Raw genomic sequence first — 17260 nt, 5'->3', positions numbered from 1 at the left:
CCAGCATTATCAGGACCCACCCCATCTTCATAGAAACTCCTGAACATTATATACTGACCCAGGAGCTGGCACCTTCAGGAACCATGCATGAGCTTATTAAAGACCAGGTAAGAAAAGCCTACTTTATATGTTCTCCTACATACAATATCCCTCTTCTATACTGTTACATACCAAAGGCTAGAGGTAGACATGTGATGTGACATAGGCTGACATCAGGACACTTAGGAATACACTGAGCCCTACAATAGGTGGAGGAGACTCTCCTAACATTACAACGTTTCATGCAAAATGGCTGTCACAGTAACAGATTGACCTGCTGCTGCACCAACCACATCATCATCTCTGCCACAGTCCTATATATGTGATTATATATGGTAGTATATACCTACATCTCATAATACTCATCTGATTTCTGCAGGTTGGGATGCCTGAAGATTGTCTGAAGAGGTGCGCTGTCCAAATTTCAAGTGCTCTGTCATTTATGCACATGAGAGGTCTGGTGCACCGGGATCTAAAGCCCGACAATGTCTTCCTTATGGACCCAGAGTGCCATCAGATAAAGTTGGGAGACTTCGGACTCACACGTTATGCGGGCAGCCTCGTCCCAATGATGTCCCACATCATTCCGTTTATGGCCCCAGAAATATGCAACTTGAAGAGCGGTGAGTATCTATATTTAAGTGCTAGTGTGGACACTTGGGCCTATGGAGTTCTTCTCTTTGTTGCCTTAACAGGTTATTACCCCTGGGAGGGGGCCACTGAAGAGGACGGGATGTACCAGCGATTCAGAAAGTGGCAGCAAAGTTCAGGACTTACACCACTGCCTAGAAATTGGGAGACTGTGACAATACAAGTGTTACCGATGTTCAATTTACTGTTTGATGAAGATCCATCTGATAGACATTCTGTGGTCTTGGATCACATTCACACACCATGGAAGGTTATCATTATAGAAGACGACGAAAGTGAAGTAATCGTCATATCGGATGATGAAGACAACACAGCAAGCCCCGGCAATCCGCTCATGAACATCTATTCAGGAAACCATCTAGATATCGGAGCTGAAGTGGAGATCGCCTAAGACTTCTTGCTGGGGCCGTCATTCTTGTAAGATCTTGGTGGTGAGTACTACAATATAATTATCAGCTATAGTGGAAGACATAATATATCATTGCCAACTGCAGAGATCGCTCTGGTGATACTACAAGTTTTTTCTTTCTATCATGTGATCAAGTCTCTTCAGGACATTTCCCAAGTGACCATGGAAGAAACTCCAGAGAGTCAAAAAACTGGAGATGATGTTCAGATGCTGAAGAATCTTGGCAAGGAGGATCTCTGGTCACATCATCATGTCTTGTGAGAAGGAAACAGGTAACCCCCAGTCAGTGTCAGATACATTTTATGGGATAATCTAGATAGAACTCAATGCTTATATAATTCACTGCTTTATTGTTCAGAAATATTGGGGTTTGTTTGTTTTTTTTAATTTTTATGTTTTTCTTTAATTTCGGTTATTTCAGTCTCATATAGGTCTATGACATGGGGACATTATTCTTATTAGATTTCTTCCACTTTAGGAAATTCCTACTTGTGATCTGCTGGAATCTGTGGTGAGACCTGGCAGTAAGTGTTTAATGTCCCTGCACTGCCCCCCCCCAGGGGGAATGGCGGCTGTCGGGATCACTTTTTTTTCTATAGGGAGGGGTTTGCTGAACATTTGTGTATAATTTATTAACCTATTGTATTTTCTTTCAGCAGGAAGCAATTTCTCTGTAGCAACATAACTGTATATAGGGAGATCCCTCTGATACTAAACCCATATATACAATTACCCATATATACATATAACCATATACCCATATATAGACATACCCATATACCTTATACACATATACCCATATATACATATAACCATATAGGGTTTCACCAGCATCATAGAAGGGGATTCTTTACAGTAAGAGCAGTGAGGCTATGGAGTCTCTGCCCCATGAAGTGGTGATGGCGGATACATTGGACAAGTTCAGAGGGCCTGGATGCCTTTCTAGAACAGAATAATATTCGGGGTTATGGATTCTAGATTTTAAGGACACGCTGATCCAGGGTCTTATACTGACTGCCAGATTGGAGTTGGGAAGGAATTTTTTCCCTGAATAATTGCCATAAGCCTCGTGGGGTTTTTTGCCTTCCTCTGGATCAGCACTGTAGGGATTGTAGGGTTATAGGTTGGACTTGATGGACTATTGTCTTCATACAACCTCATCTACTATGTAACTAGTTATAGACAGTCTAGAATGTGATTATTTTTAGGGCTGTGAATAGTTTGTAACACTTGTTAGTTTCCTTTACTGCCATTTAGTTAGACTGGTTTGCTTTGTTAGTTAGTGTAGGGACTCGCAAGAAAATGAGGACCCTTGACGTGGGTTGCGAGCTTACATGTTTTTGCCAAAATATTTTTTTACACCCTTTGTTTTTAAAGAACAATTTCAAATTTTGGCAAAAATATCACCAATACCTCATTATCTGACTGATTTAAATAAAAGTTTTTAAATAAGTTTCTGTGTCGGGTTTCAATTTGTAAAATGTTTAATGTGAAGAGATTTCTGCCGTTCTGTGGACATTGTATGAGCTGAGCTGCAGTAATGTCTTCACAGAACGTGAGATGTGAGATGTGGACCAGGCCTGAGAGGTGGATTACAAATTATTCTTGTGGGGAGAAAAATCCAAGATTTGGCCATTTCTATGAATGTTATAAAGTGATGCGAGTCTACAATTGTCAGATACATAGACCTGCCAGGTCTCTACCTGTATACTATTACATTGTAGGATCTCTGTAGATCAAGGTCTGTCAATCTCAGCCTATATAGGGTAGCCAATAAGTAGTGGTCCCATCCCTAGAAGGAACCAGACTAGACCTGGTGAAAAGTAAGAAATGTTTCCAAGTCAGGAGACTCGGGGTTGCTGAATAGAGGAATAGTAATAGGTCTAATCATAAGACAAAATAAGTGTGCACATAGACTGCAGCCCCCGCCACTGAACAGCGCTGCCACACGCGATAGTTTAACTACTTGCTGCAGCCATTTTTTGATTTTGCATTTTCAGGTTTCCACTTCCCGCCTTCCACAAGTCATAACATTTTTATTTTTCCATTTATAGAGCCATATGAGGCTTATTTCTGTATGGCGCCATTTAACACTGTGTGTGATATACTGGGAAGCTTGGAAAAAATTCTGAATGGGGTGAAATGAGAAAAAAACAGCATTTGCCCCATTTTTTATAGGCTTTATGGTGTTCACTGTGCAGTACAAAAGACATGTTATCTGTATTCTGTGGGTTGGAGGAATCACAGTGATAGCAAATTTTTTAAAGTGGGGGGGGGGTTTAGAAGTTTTAAAGCAGTTTTGATGATGGGTCATTATTTGACAAGCTGAAATATATTCTTGAATATTTAGATTTTTGTTGGTAAATTTTCCTGGAGGAATTCTGAAGGTCTGTGTGAGGGAATGATATGGTTACTCAGTATCAGAGGGTTTATTCTCTTTTATATAAATGGTTTCCTACCTGTGACATTCTAGCTCTTGCCTTATACTGCCCGGGCATTTTATGAGAAGTAGTTTTACCGCAGCTGGTTAGACACAGGTCAGAGACCTCCACCCTAGGTAACACAAGGTCAGTAGGAATGGGTTATTTTTTTTTTTTTACACCTCCTCATATCTCCCAACAGTTAAAGAGGACCTTTCATGGTTTGGGGCACAGGCAGTTCTATATACTGCTGAATTCAGCGCACTGTCGGGTTTCCTGATCTGTGCCCCGGGTAAAGAGCTATCGGTGCCAGTACCGTAGCTCTTTACCTGTGCCCAAATCGGTGAAAGGTCCTCTCACTGTTGTTCTCTGCTATCAACCATAATCAGAGGCCACCAGTCACATGACTCATGTTAGCCAATTAACAGAGGACAATACTGACCTCTATTAGCGAAGGGAAATTTGCAGGTCATTATTAGAGGATTGTATCCAGAGGATGGAGGAAAAAAAAAAATATATATATATATATATATATATATATATATATATATATATATATATGAGATGAATGGACGCAGCTGGCACGCAAGGGGTTAAGTGGCAGGACGCCGGCCCCGTCTGCGTGCCGGCCAGCTCCATTCATTCCTATGGGTGCGTGCTATTCGAAACTGTCGTTTCGAATACTACTCGCTCATCTCTAATATATATGTGTGTGTGTGTGTGTTTTGTTTTTTTTATATATACAGTACTTTATAATAAAAAAAATTTGCAAAAATTGCCCAAATTTTGTCCTAATAACGCTGAAGAATAAAAGATTATTTTAGAGAAAAAAAAAACCATGGACTGCACATCCCAGTATATTACATTGATCTTTGCTTCTCAAAAATTAACACAAGGTTCTTAGTATATGTTACTATGTGTTGTGATGGTGGTTGCCATGTGGTACCCCCCCAATAGAGTAGGCACCCACTATATAGAGGTCGCCGTAACCTGGCTAGTGGGCTTATACACCATGATCAATATGTATACTAAGAACCTCATATTATTTTTTTGTAGATTTTGCTGAGACGCGTACATCAGTGTATAATACTAGGATCTGCATTTGCTTTGCTTGGTCCCAGCGCTCCTCCCGTTCGGCCCAGGTGGCCTTTATTAGCAGGAGATTATATAAGGGATCCATCTACTAGCGCTCAGTCTTGTCACTGAGGACATATGGTAAGGGGAACTTTTTGGGGTCTGTTCACATGGTGCAGTGCTGTCTAGTGATTGTGTCCATAGAGTGGTATTGTTCAGAGCCTCGGGGCTTTGCCTGGTAGCTAGCAGGGCTGTTTTTTGTGAAAGTGTAGCCCCAAATTTTATTATATCAACAGAATTGTCATATTTAGTTGATTCAAAAGGCAGTGGCATTGAAAGGGTCTTTAACAAAAAAAATGAACTTTTTTTTTTTATAAATATGCATATTGGCTGTGACATAACACCGCTATACCATGGAGAACTATTACCGCTATGTAGACAATTACTGGATATAAAACATTATACAGAGGCCACTAGAACTCCTTTATAAATGGGGGTCTACATACTTATAATAGTAGAAAAACCAAGTAAACAAAGGCACAAATACTGAATTTCAACTATAAAGTGCAAAAAATGTTGTCAAAAAGACACAAATTCATAAATGAATAAAGTTTAATAGGAATAATTAATAAAAATAAGAAAACAAAGTAACAAAATGAATACAAATAAATTGCATATAAGACAGAGGAACCAAAACTACCAGAGAACAATGTGGAAGGTGCAGGGATCATACTGGTGCGGGGTATAAACATATAATGCTGCTGTAAATTGTACAAGAGACAATGTCTGATGAAGCCATATCGGCGAAACGCACGTCCATTTGTGGTAAGGTCCCATTAGGATTTACTAAGGTGCTTTTTTCCTGTGGGTCTACTTTGGTGATGTTTGGAACTTGACCAGGTTTTCTTGTGCTTTACTATTCGCCTCTGCCTTGTTCATTATTATGCGCACACTTGGTCACTTTTCTTTACTGCTATCTCTTTCAGAACGGTTGATGCTCTATATATCCGCTATATATGTACCTGTTACATTGTACACCCTGCACCCCTATTACATGGTTTTGGTTGAGGGATTTATGGTTTATATTTTTACAATCCTGCTATATTGAGACATTGTCTCTTGTACAATTTACAGCAGCATTATATGTTTATACCCCGCACCAGTATGATCCCTGCACCTTCCACATTGTTCTCTGGTAGTTTTGGTTCCCCTGTCTTATATGTAATTTATTTGTATTCATTTTGTTACTTTTTATTTTTATTAATTATTCCTAAAAACTTTATTCATTTATAAATTTGTCTGACAACATTTTTTATACTTATACTTTGTTCCTATTATATTAGCTCCCTCTGTAAATACCTTGTAAGAGCCTTCCTTAACCACTTCAGTACCGGGCCAATTTGTGGTCCAGGACCAGACACATTTTCGGTTTATTTTGTATGTGCGGTTTTGAGGTCTGTAACATTTTTTTCGTATGTCTCAGTCAACTAATTTTTGCGTCTTTTTTCAGGGATACATAGGGCTTTATTTTTATGTTATCTTTATTTTCGAATGTGTTTTAATTTTTTTTATATCCAGGAAAATATAAACAAAATAGGAGGGAAATTGTGTTATTAAATTAAAAAAATAAATAAATTGAAAACCAGACACAAAGTGTCACTGAAAAACTTTATAATAGTTTTTCCTCTCTGTTACGGTAATTTTTATTTTGTATGGTGTCGTCGGGGGTGGGGCTATAACCTTTAATAACAGCGTTTTATTAGCGTATTTATTTTTTATTTTATTTACATTTTTTTTACACTTTTTATTAGATTTTTATTTTATTTTTTTTTCCAGATTGTGTCCCCATAAGGTGATAAGAGACCTTTGGGAAATCTGATCACTTATTTTTTTTGTACTTGAGGCTGATTTCTCCTATAACTGGGGCTGGTACACTTAACCCCAGTTGTAGGAGAAATACAGCCTCCTGCATGCTGTATATACAGCTTACTGAGCTGATCTGGGGTCTTGTAGGACCCAGCAGCTCTTGTAAGACACTGCTCCCAGCAGATCACATGTCTGCCGGGTCAGAGGGCGGCTGAATTATGGCAGCATCCATAGCCGTGTATACAGCGCTCATTGAGCGCTGTATACACAGCGATCGAGAAAGCAGGGGAGGTAATAAATCTGCCCTGACTTCTCTCTGGGAGCTCCGGCTGAAGTTACAGCCGGCTCCTATTGAAAGCAGCTGCACGATCTCCGTGCAGCTGCTGTGTTCTGACTGGACGTACAGGTACGTCCTGTCAGAACTAGGCAACCACTTCCTGGACGTATATACTCTATGGGCGGTCCGGAAGTGGTTAAATATAATACTTCTGCCTTATAACTAGCCCCTCTTACAAATGATCGGTCCCTCCGCAGTAAGTGTAAGACCCTTAATCTTTTAAAAAAAAAAAAAATAAATAACAAAAGTTTTCCTCCATGATACGTTGCCCCAAGCAGTGAAATCTCGTTATCTGAGGGATCTGCTATACAGAGGTTTCCGTGTAGTGCTGGTGGGCTTATACACCTTGATCAAAATGTATACTAAGAACCTTGTGCTCATTGTTGTAGGTTTTTCTGAGAAGTATAAGATCAATGTGTAATACTGGGAGGTGCGGCCCAGGTGTCTTTAGGAGGGAGGAGAAAAACAATCTGTTCAAATAAAGTTTTTAATAAAGGTACATTTCTACAGTCCGCAATTAGGCTGACTGTAAGGCGGGGGTAATACTAACATATCTGGCATGTATTTAACCTTCCATGTCCATAGAATACACCCATATAAAATGATTGTGGGAATATATTCCTGAAGAAACTACCGATAAAAGGATTATATCCCGGCCATTAGTCCACACAATATAATGTAATCAGCAGACATTGTGTAACTATATACAACAGTAGTCATTCAGGTTGTCAGACATGGACAAGTAGTTGTCACCTCTCACATTAGCACAACATGTGGACAATTGGCCGGGAACCAGAACACTGGGTATTTGGTGCTGGACAGCAGAATCTGAATAGGCCTGAATAAGTTATTGTTACTATGCGCAGTCAGGGGTGTATGTAGAGTATTTGGGGGCGGCACACATAGCAAGTTAACTATGACTTGTATGAAAAGTCCTCCAAACTCAGTTTAGGAAGAAAAGTAAAACCCTTTCATCTATTATGGGCCATTTTGTGTTCCCTGGAGCCTAAGCTTTCTTTTTGTTGTGCCCCTGTCCCATCCTATAGCTATGCACTGACTGTCTGCACCTTAATAAGAAATGTGACTTATATGCTGATTCCTATATTCTTACAAAGAGAAGAAGGTAAATACTTTCTGCTACCTGCACCTTGTTATACCTGGGGCTGGGAATAGGCAGGAATAGGAAAGTGAGAGGTAATGGGCTACTCATGGCCGCTTATCTCATGTGCTCCTGACTGTAGAGTAGTAATGGATGTGTTGCTGCCATGTTAATCTATAGTTATAGAAGGGGCAACACGATGGCTCAGTGGTTAGCACTGCAGCCTTGCAACACTGGAGTCCTGGGTTCAAATCCCACCAGGAACAACATCTGCAAGGAGTTTGTATGTTCTCCCTGTGTTTGCGTGGATTTCCTCCCATTCTACAAAAAAAAAAAAACACATTCTGATAGGAGAACATAAAATGTACATTGTGATCCCTATATGGGTCTCACAAGCTACATAAAAAAAATCTATAGTTATATACACCACAAGCTGTAGGGGACCCCTTAATCTTTTCCTATGATAGGCCAGGCCCCCACGTGGCGTAAAGGTTTTACAGTCTTTGCAAAGTGGATGGGATTGTAGCGGAAAAATACGCGCAGCGGACACATGGCAATATCCAAAACTCATTGCGCAGCTTCTCAATTATATCTACAGAAACCTCAACAGTTTCACTATAGATATAAGGGAAGCAGAAATCTTTGCAGATGTTCCGTGAAAAGCGCTGCCTTGGTGGTTTTTCCCGCATCACTCTTTTGCTGCCGCCCGCTACAGGTGGCCTTAGGCCCAGTTCCCATCTGCGTTTGGGCAATTCTGTTCCACTCTCTGCTTGAAGAATGTGCAGGGAAAAGTTCTGCAAGCAGCATTCTTTTCTCTCTGCGTTTTTGGTACGGAAAGCACATGGAGCCCATTATGGTCTATGGTGTCCGCTGGTTTCCTTAGGTAAATGTTTTTTTTTAGAAACTCATGCGCAGATGTGAATCGGGCCTAAGTTTCAAGGAGACCAATACTATAAATAATACGTTACAATTGAGGGTGTAGGAGGCCGACACAGATCTTGTATTATGGCTCAGGATCTTCATGTTACACTTCTGGTTAGAAAAAATAAAAGCAGAGTAATTCAGTGATAGGTCTCAATAAGATAATATACAACCTTTAATATGGAATAAATGTAATCTATCCGGATAGTTCTACGAGTAATAAGGCCGCCTGTCACTAGTGCTGGAGACTCTGCCGCAGAATCCACCGAGAAAATTCCTGCAAGGACTTCAGCCACGCCAACTTTGTGTCCTGCCAGATCCCTCTATTCCCCATCTAGCCTGGTCTAAGCATCTTGGATTTTTTTTGTTTTATACTCTCCACATCCATAACTTTTCTAATCGCCCCTCTTTCCTTAAATCACAAATAAAAAGTAAAAAAAAACTAATTTAGTATTCCCATGTCCGGAAATGCCCAAACACTAAACCTATCAAAAGATTTTTTCCTTGCTGTGAAAACTGTAGAGGGCCGAACTTTATTCTGTTTCACCTGCCAGAAAAATTTGAGTAAAAAGTAATCAATTCCTCAGAATCCCAAAATGGTAAAAATAACACCACACAACTTTCTCTATGTAGCTCTATATACAAGATTGCAAAAAAAAAAAAACCCACAGGAGTCAGAATATGGCAACTCAAAAAAATATCTTTCAGAGTTGTAAGTTGTTAAAATATTACAAAAAACAATATAAATTCTGTAGGGCTGTAATCGTGATAAGCTGCAGAATACAGGTAAGGCCGGGTTCACACTAATGTTCAATGTCTGTCTGCTTTCTGAGCATGTGCAGAAAAAGAATAGACAGTACTAACTGACAAAATAATGGACACCCGTCTGTCACCCATAGACTTTAATGTTAAAAATTAACGGACGTTTGATGAACCGATATTTTTAATAGGCACAAGTCCGGCTTGCAGGATGTTTTGTCCGCGAAAAATAATGGACATGTGATGGATTTGGTGTAAACGGACATTAATGGTCACTAACAGACCCAGAGAGAATCAAACTGGTTCACACCTGTTCTTGGGATTTCATTCTTTGGGTTTGATTAGTGACCCCAAAAACTGAAATCCGCTTAAAAGCAGTTACCCATGGACTATATATACCCACAATGCTATATACAGTGTGTGTGTGTGTGTATATATATATTAGTAGAATATCCACAACATCCGTTTCCTTACAAGCCCCGAGTCCCGTTGTTCACTTGTCTCAGCTCTTTGACACAATTTTCAGTTCGTAGCTTTTGGATGAACTTACCTGATAGACGTTTGTTTTTTGGGCGGCATTAAACCAGTCCTTAGTATTGTGAGCCTTTAGTATTCACCTGCCACTGATAGGAGATGTAATAGGATGAATAGTAATCCAGAGCCGCCTCACACAGTATTACTATCACAGCTCAGTAATGGAAACCGCCTCACAGGCCCATAGCAGCCAATCAGAGCTCAGCTTTCACTTTACCTCAGCAGCTCCAGTGATGATGGCTCCTGTATAGGAAGCAATAATGACAATCTTACTATCAGGCAGTTTTGGCCTGACCAATATGGCTGCTCAGTAAGGCTGCTTACTATCTATCTATAGGCCCTCAGATCTATCTATATATAGATATGACAGACTATATAGACTATAATGGGGGCCGTCAGGTTTTCACTCTGAGAGGAAAGTACTGCTTCCATACAGACAGGACATTTTCCATTAAACTCCTTTTATCCAGGTGTCTGGAATGGGGGCTGACTCCAAGGAGAGGACTAATCCTTTGTTGTAGGACTTCCAGATACAAGGAAGAACAAACACCAGTCTAGAGTCATACAGGATAATTAGTGAGATCCTAATGTGATGCTAATGACTAGTAATTGGCTTACACTCTCTATACATTGGCCTTTCTATGTGGAGTCTGTGTATAGCGCCCCCCAGAGGTTGTCTGGTCTAGAAAGTAAGATTTTTTTTACTTTAGAACAAAGCTGGGTTTATTTTCTGAGGATTTTCTGTATTTCCTACAATTGAGTCACTTTGTAAGAAAGAATTATTCCACTTTTAGTAGGGAAGAAGCGAGGCCTCTCGTCACCAATATTCAATTTCTAACAAAACGGGTCCATCGTACAGTTATATGATATATTACAGGGACATACGGTCAAAGCTGACCAAGGTGCTGTTTTCCTGCCAGAAGATGGGCACTGCCATTTTTGGGAAGATTGGCAAGCCCCAAAACAAAATTGTGGGTCGGCGATCAATTACAAAGATAAACGGGAGCTCATTGAAGACTCATGAAACCCCCAGGGGGTCTAATAAATACTGTACTAAATATCATTACATAAGTGTGTGTGTGTGTGTGTGTGTGTATATATATATATATATATATATATATATACACACACAAATTAAATTAAAAAAAAAAATTAAATACAAATCACCCTCTTTATCTAGAAAACATATAAAAGTAAAATAATTATACACATTAGGTGTCCTTGTGTCTAAAAACATCCAAATAATGTTAGTCGGGCCCTGAATATTATAATATGGAACAAAGTTAGACATTAGACTTGAATTAATGTAATTTCAGAACAAATTAAATTAACAATTCACTAAACAACCAATAGGCAGGTGAGCCCCTCCATGACTCCAGGGGAGATTTATTCCCTCTCCATATACTAGGGCAGAAATAGCTTTGTGGGGTCTGACTGATGAAACCCCCACCGATCCGTACCACGTTATACTCCCATCCTATATGTAATGGTGGATGTACAATGTGCCCCTTACTCTATTCAACTGAGGATGGGGGGTGGGGTGGTAAAACATCTGTACTTGATAAGAGAGAGAATCCTATGGATGGGGGTTATAGGAGATATAGCACAGAAATGGTTAACTCCTAAGAGTAGATGTGAATGTCGGTGACTTTTTTCATATTCTCATCTTTGCCTTCAAAAATGTATTTTTCTGTCAGCATAACTATGTGCGAGCTTGTTCTTTGCATGACAAGTTATACTGTTACTTGGCACCATTTTGGGTACAGATAAGTTCTGACATGGCAGCTTTGTTCGGCGGGTCATTACCATTACGGTGATTCCCTATTTATATTGGTTTATTATGTTTTACCACTTTTACTAAATAAAACGTCATTTTTCAAAAACTGAACAATTTCCCGGGGTCTCCGTATTCTGATGCCTTTCACTTTCTTACTGTTGTATAGATGGAGATATGGAAGGGCTTTGTATTTGCAGAGTAAGATGTAGTTTTTATTGGTACTTTTTTTTTTTGTATTTACTTTACTATTTGGGGGGAGGGGAGTTGACAAAAAATACATCACACGGTATAATATCTATCTATCTATCTATCTATCTATCTATATATATGACCATATACTAATCCTCCATATACTGTATATTCCTGTAGAGTAATGTTCAGTCTCTGTTTTGTAGGAATCACAATGGACGTCATTAATGCTTTCCATGTCTAGGACATCTGCGAAGTGTTCTGGATAGTAAAGACGCTCGGAGAAGGGACATATGGGCGAGTGGTACTTGCTCAAGATTACAGAACAGATATGTGAAAAAGGACAAAATCAGACTCTGCATGTACTGTAGACTAATGTTGGCAATATACTCTATTTAAAAATTTTAGGCAGGTGGAAAAAAATTTCTTCAAAGTAAGAATGCTTCCAAATGATGGTTTTTATTTTCTGTCTTTGCTGCAGATTTTGTTGTGTTTTTTGAGCCAAAGCCAGGAGTGGATTGAGCAGAAGTTATAAGAGCTTCCATTATATTTCCTATTCCATTTTTATAGTAAGTGCTAGGGAAAGGATTCCCCAAACTCAATTCCGGTTGTGCCCCCTCTTGGAAGAACAGGAGTTTGTTAGGCAGAAGTGGTAGCGAGAGTAGATTTATTGGTATAAGATCACGTTTCGGGGTATCAGTACCTAACACAGAGGCACCACTCCTTCTTCAGATCTAATTAAAAACAATAAAAAACAGTCTTCACAAAGTAGGACAGAACCCAGCTCCTCCTCTCTCCACAGAGTTACTGGGGAGAAAGGAGGAGCTGGGTGCTGTCCTACCTTGTGAAGACTGTTTTTTTTGTTTGTTTGTTTTTTCTATTGTTTTTAATTAGATCTGAAGAAGGGGTGATGCCTATGTGTTAGGTACCGATACCCTGAAATGTGATCTTATACCAATAAATCTATTCTCGCTACCACTTCTGCCTAACGAACTTCTGTACTTCCGAGAGCGCAACCAGATTTGAGTTTGAGAAATCCTTTCCCAACACTTTCTACTTGTCTGGTTGACCTTTTGCGTCGTAAACCAGTAGACGCAACTCACTCTACTCGGCCCCAGCATACTAACGTCACAAAACGTGCAAGTTACTACTACCAAATCACTGCCAAACAGAACATCTGCCAAAAAAAACCTCTACAAAATCTGCAACAAAAAAATCTGCATTTCTACTTCAGCCTATATGCCACCAATATTTGGTGTGACTTTTACCTTTGCAAGTACTGAAATGGCTGCAACTGCTTCAAATAGTTGATCAACCAGTGGCCCCAGTGTCAGGCGCCTTCGTTCTTCCTAAGGTGTCCCAGCACTGCCTTATAGACATAAGATTGATGGCAGATCCCAAATAAATCAGTGAGATCCACCATATCAAAGTCCAGTCATAATAAAATGTCTTTTTGATTTTTAGGAACTCAGCTGGCAGCGAAGCTTCAAAGAAAAGAGAAGACCGATCCGAATCTGTTCTTTTCTGAGCTGTCGTTGTCAGTCCGTCTTTCTGAGCACCCCAGCATTATCAGGACCCACCCCATCTTCATAGAAACTCCTGAACATTATATACTGACCCAGGAGCTGGCACCTTCAGGAACCATGCATGAGCTTATTAAAGACCAGGTAAGAAAAGCCTACTTTATATGTTCTCCTACATACAATATCCCTCTTCTATACTGTTACATACCAAAGGCTAGAGGTAGACATGTGATGTGACATAGGCTGACATCATGACACTTAGGAATACACTGAGCCCTACAATAGGTGGAGGAGACTCTCCTAACATTACAACGTTTCATACAAAATGGCTGTCACAGTAACAGATTGACCTGCTGCTGCACCAACCACATCATCATCTCTGCCACAGTCCTATATACAGTCCTATGAAAAAGTTTGGGCACCCCTATTAATCTTAATCATTTTTAGTTCTAAATATTTTGGTATTTGCAACAGCCATTTCAGTTTGATATATCTAATAACTGATGGACACAGTAATATTTCAGGATTGAAATGAGGTTTATTGTACTAACAGAAAATGTGCAATATGCATTAAACCAAAATTTGACTGGTGCAAAAGTATGGGCACCTCAACAGAAAAGTGACATTAATATTTAGTAGATCCTCCTTTTGCAAAGATAACAGCCTCTAGTCGCTTCCTGTAGCTTTTAATCAGTTCCTGGATAAAGGTATTTTGGACAAACAATTCAAGTTCAGTTAAGTTAGATGGTCGCCGAGCATGGACAGCCCGCTTCAAATCATCCCACAGATGTTCAATGATATTCAGGTCTGGGGACTGGGATGGCCATTCCAGAACATTGTAATTGTTCCTCTGCATGAATGCCTGAGTTGATTTGGAGCAGTGTTTTGGATCATTGTCTTGCTGAAATATCCATCCCCGACGTAACTTCAACTTCGTCACTGATTCTTGAACATTATTCTCAAGAATCTGCTGATACTGAGTGGAATCCATGCGACCCTCAACTTTAACAAGATTCCCGGTGCCGGCATTGGCCACACAGCCCCAAAGCATGATGGAACCTCCACCAAATTTTACAGTGGGTAGCAAGTGTTTTTCTTGGAATGCTGTTTCTTTTTGGACGCCATGCATAACGCCTTTTTTTATTACCAAACTACTCAATCTTTGTTTCCAAAATGAAGCTGGCTTCTCCAAATGTGCTTTTGCATACCTCAGGCAACTCTATTTGTGGCGTACGTGCAGAAACGGCTTCTTTCTCATCACTCTCCCATACAGCTTCTCCTTGTGCAAAGTGCTCTGTATTGCTGACTGATGCACAGTGACACCATCTGCAGCAAGATGATGCTGCAGCTCTTTGGAGGTGGTCTGTGGATTGTCCTTTACTGTTCTCACCATTCTTCTTCTCTGCCTTTCTGATATTTTTCTTGGCCTCCCACTTCTGGGCTTAACAAGAACTGTCCCTGTGGTCTTCCATTTTCTTACTATGTTCCTCACAGTGGAAACTGACAGGTTAAATCTCTGAGACAACGTTTTGTATCCTTCCCCTGAACAACTATGTTGAACAATCTTTGTTTTCAGATCATTTGAGAGCGGGCTGTCCATGTTCGGCGACCATCAAACTTAACTGAACTTGAATTGTTTTGTAGAAAGAAATGGTCCAAAATACCTTTATCCAGGATCCAGGAACTGATTAAAAGCTACAGGAAGCGACTAGAGGCTGTTATCTTTGCAAAAGGAGGATGTACTAAATATTAATGTCACTTTTCTGTTGAGGTGCCCATATTTTTGCACCGGTCAAATTTTGGTTTAATGCATATTGCACATTTTCTGTTAGTACAATAAACCTCATTTCAATCCTGAAATATTACTGTGTCCATCAGTTATTAGATATATCAAACTGAAATGGCTGTTGCAAACACCAAAATATTTAGAACTAAAAATGATTAAGATTAATAGGGGTGCCCAAACTTTTTCATAGGACTGTATGTGATTATATATGGTAGTATATACGTACATCTCATAATACTCATCTGATTTCTGCAGGTTGGGATGCCTGAAGACCGTCTGAAGCGGTGTGCTGTCCAAATTTCAAGTGCCCTGGAATTTATGCACATGAGAGGTCTGGTGCACCGGGATCTAAAGCCCGACAATGTCTTCCTTATGGACCCAGAGTGCCATCAGATAAAGTTGGGAGACTTCGGACTCACACGTTATGCGGGCAGCCTCGTCCCAATGATGTCCCACATCATTCCATTTATGGCCCCGGAAATATGCAACTTGGAAATATGCAAAGTGTGGACACTTGGGCTTTTGGAGTTCTTCTCTTTGTTGCATTAACAGGTTATTACCCCTGGGAGGGGGCCACTGAAGAGGACGGGATGTACCAATTGTTCAGACAATGGCAGCATAGTTCAGGTCTTGCGCCACTACCTACAAGTTGGGAGACTGTGACAACAGAAACGTTATATATGTTTAACTTGCTATTTGCTGAAGACCCCTCTGATCAACATTCTGTGGTCTTGGACCAAATTAATAACCCGTGGAAGACTGAGACATCCTATTTAATGGAGGTGGTAGAGGAGGAAGAAAGCTCAGTGACAGTCTTTATAGAGCTCAACGAAGAAAATCAAATATTCATCATGGAGCATGATGAAGACAACTTACCAAGCCCCGGCAATCCGCTCATGAACATCTATTCAGGAAACCATCTAGATATCGGAGCTGAAGTGGAGATCGCCTAAGACTTCTTGCTGGGGCTGTCATTCTTGTAAGATCTTGGTGGTGAGTACTACAATATATTTATCAACTATAGTGGAAGACCTAATATATCATTGCCAACTGCAGAGATAGCTCTGGTAACACTACAAGTTTTTCTTTCTATCATGTGATCAAGTCTCTTCAGGATATTTCCCTAGTGACCATGGAAGAAACTCCAGAGAGTCAAAACACTGGAGATGATGTTCAGATGCTGAAGAATCTTGGCAAGGAGGATCTCTGGTCACATCATCATGTCTTGTGAGAAGGAAACAGGTAACCCCCAGTCAGTGTCAGATACATTTTATGGGATAATCCAGATAGAACTCAATGCTTATATAATTCACTGCTTTATTGTTCAGAAATATTGGGGTTTTTTTTTTTGTTGTTTTTTTGTTTTTTTGTTTTTTTTTATGATTTTCTTTAATTTCAGTTATTTCAGTCTCATATAGGTCTATGACATGGGGACATTATTTTTATTAGATTTCTTCCACGTTAGAAAATTCCTACTTGTGATCTGCTGGAATCTGTGGTGAGACCTGGCAGTAAGTGTTTAATGTCCTTGCACTGCCCCCCCCAGGGGGAATGGCGGCTGTCGGGATCACTTTTTTTTCTATAGGGAGGGGTTTGCTGAACATTTGTGTATAATTTATTAATCTATTGTATTTTCTTTCAACAGGAAGCAATTTCTAAAGTTCTCTCTAGTAACATAATATAATACCTGTATATAGGGAGATCCCTCTGATAGTAAACACATATACTCATATACCCATATATAGATATAACCATATACCTTATACTCTTATAGGGTTTCACCAGCATCATAGCACAAGTGGACAATTGGCCGGTCACCATAAAACTAGGTACATTCTGATGGACAGCGGCACCTGAATGAGCTGAAGTTTTTCTT

The 17260-nt window shown here is 39.9% G+C and overlaps 1 pseudogene; it reads left to right on the top strand.

Moving 5' to 3' along the window:
* Positions 1-1261: 1261 nt before the first annotated feature.
* On the top strand, positions 1262-16337 carry LOC142196936 (serine/threonine-protein kinase SBK1-like; annotated as a pseudogene).
* Positions 16338-17260: the final 923 nt, after the last annotated feature.

The sequence above is a fragment of the Leptodactylus fuscus genome, chromosome 3 (assembly GCF_031893055.1).
Source record: "Leptodactylus fuscus isolate aLepFus1 chromosome 3, aLepFus1.hap2, whole genome shotgun sequence".
Classification (NCBI taxonomy): Eukaryota; Metazoa; Chordata; class Amphibia; order Anura; family Leptodactylidae; genus Leptodactylus; species Leptodactylus fuscus.
The sequence above is the reverse complement of the archived record's forward strand: the minus strand, read 5'-3'. Positions and strand labels throughout refer to the sequence as shown.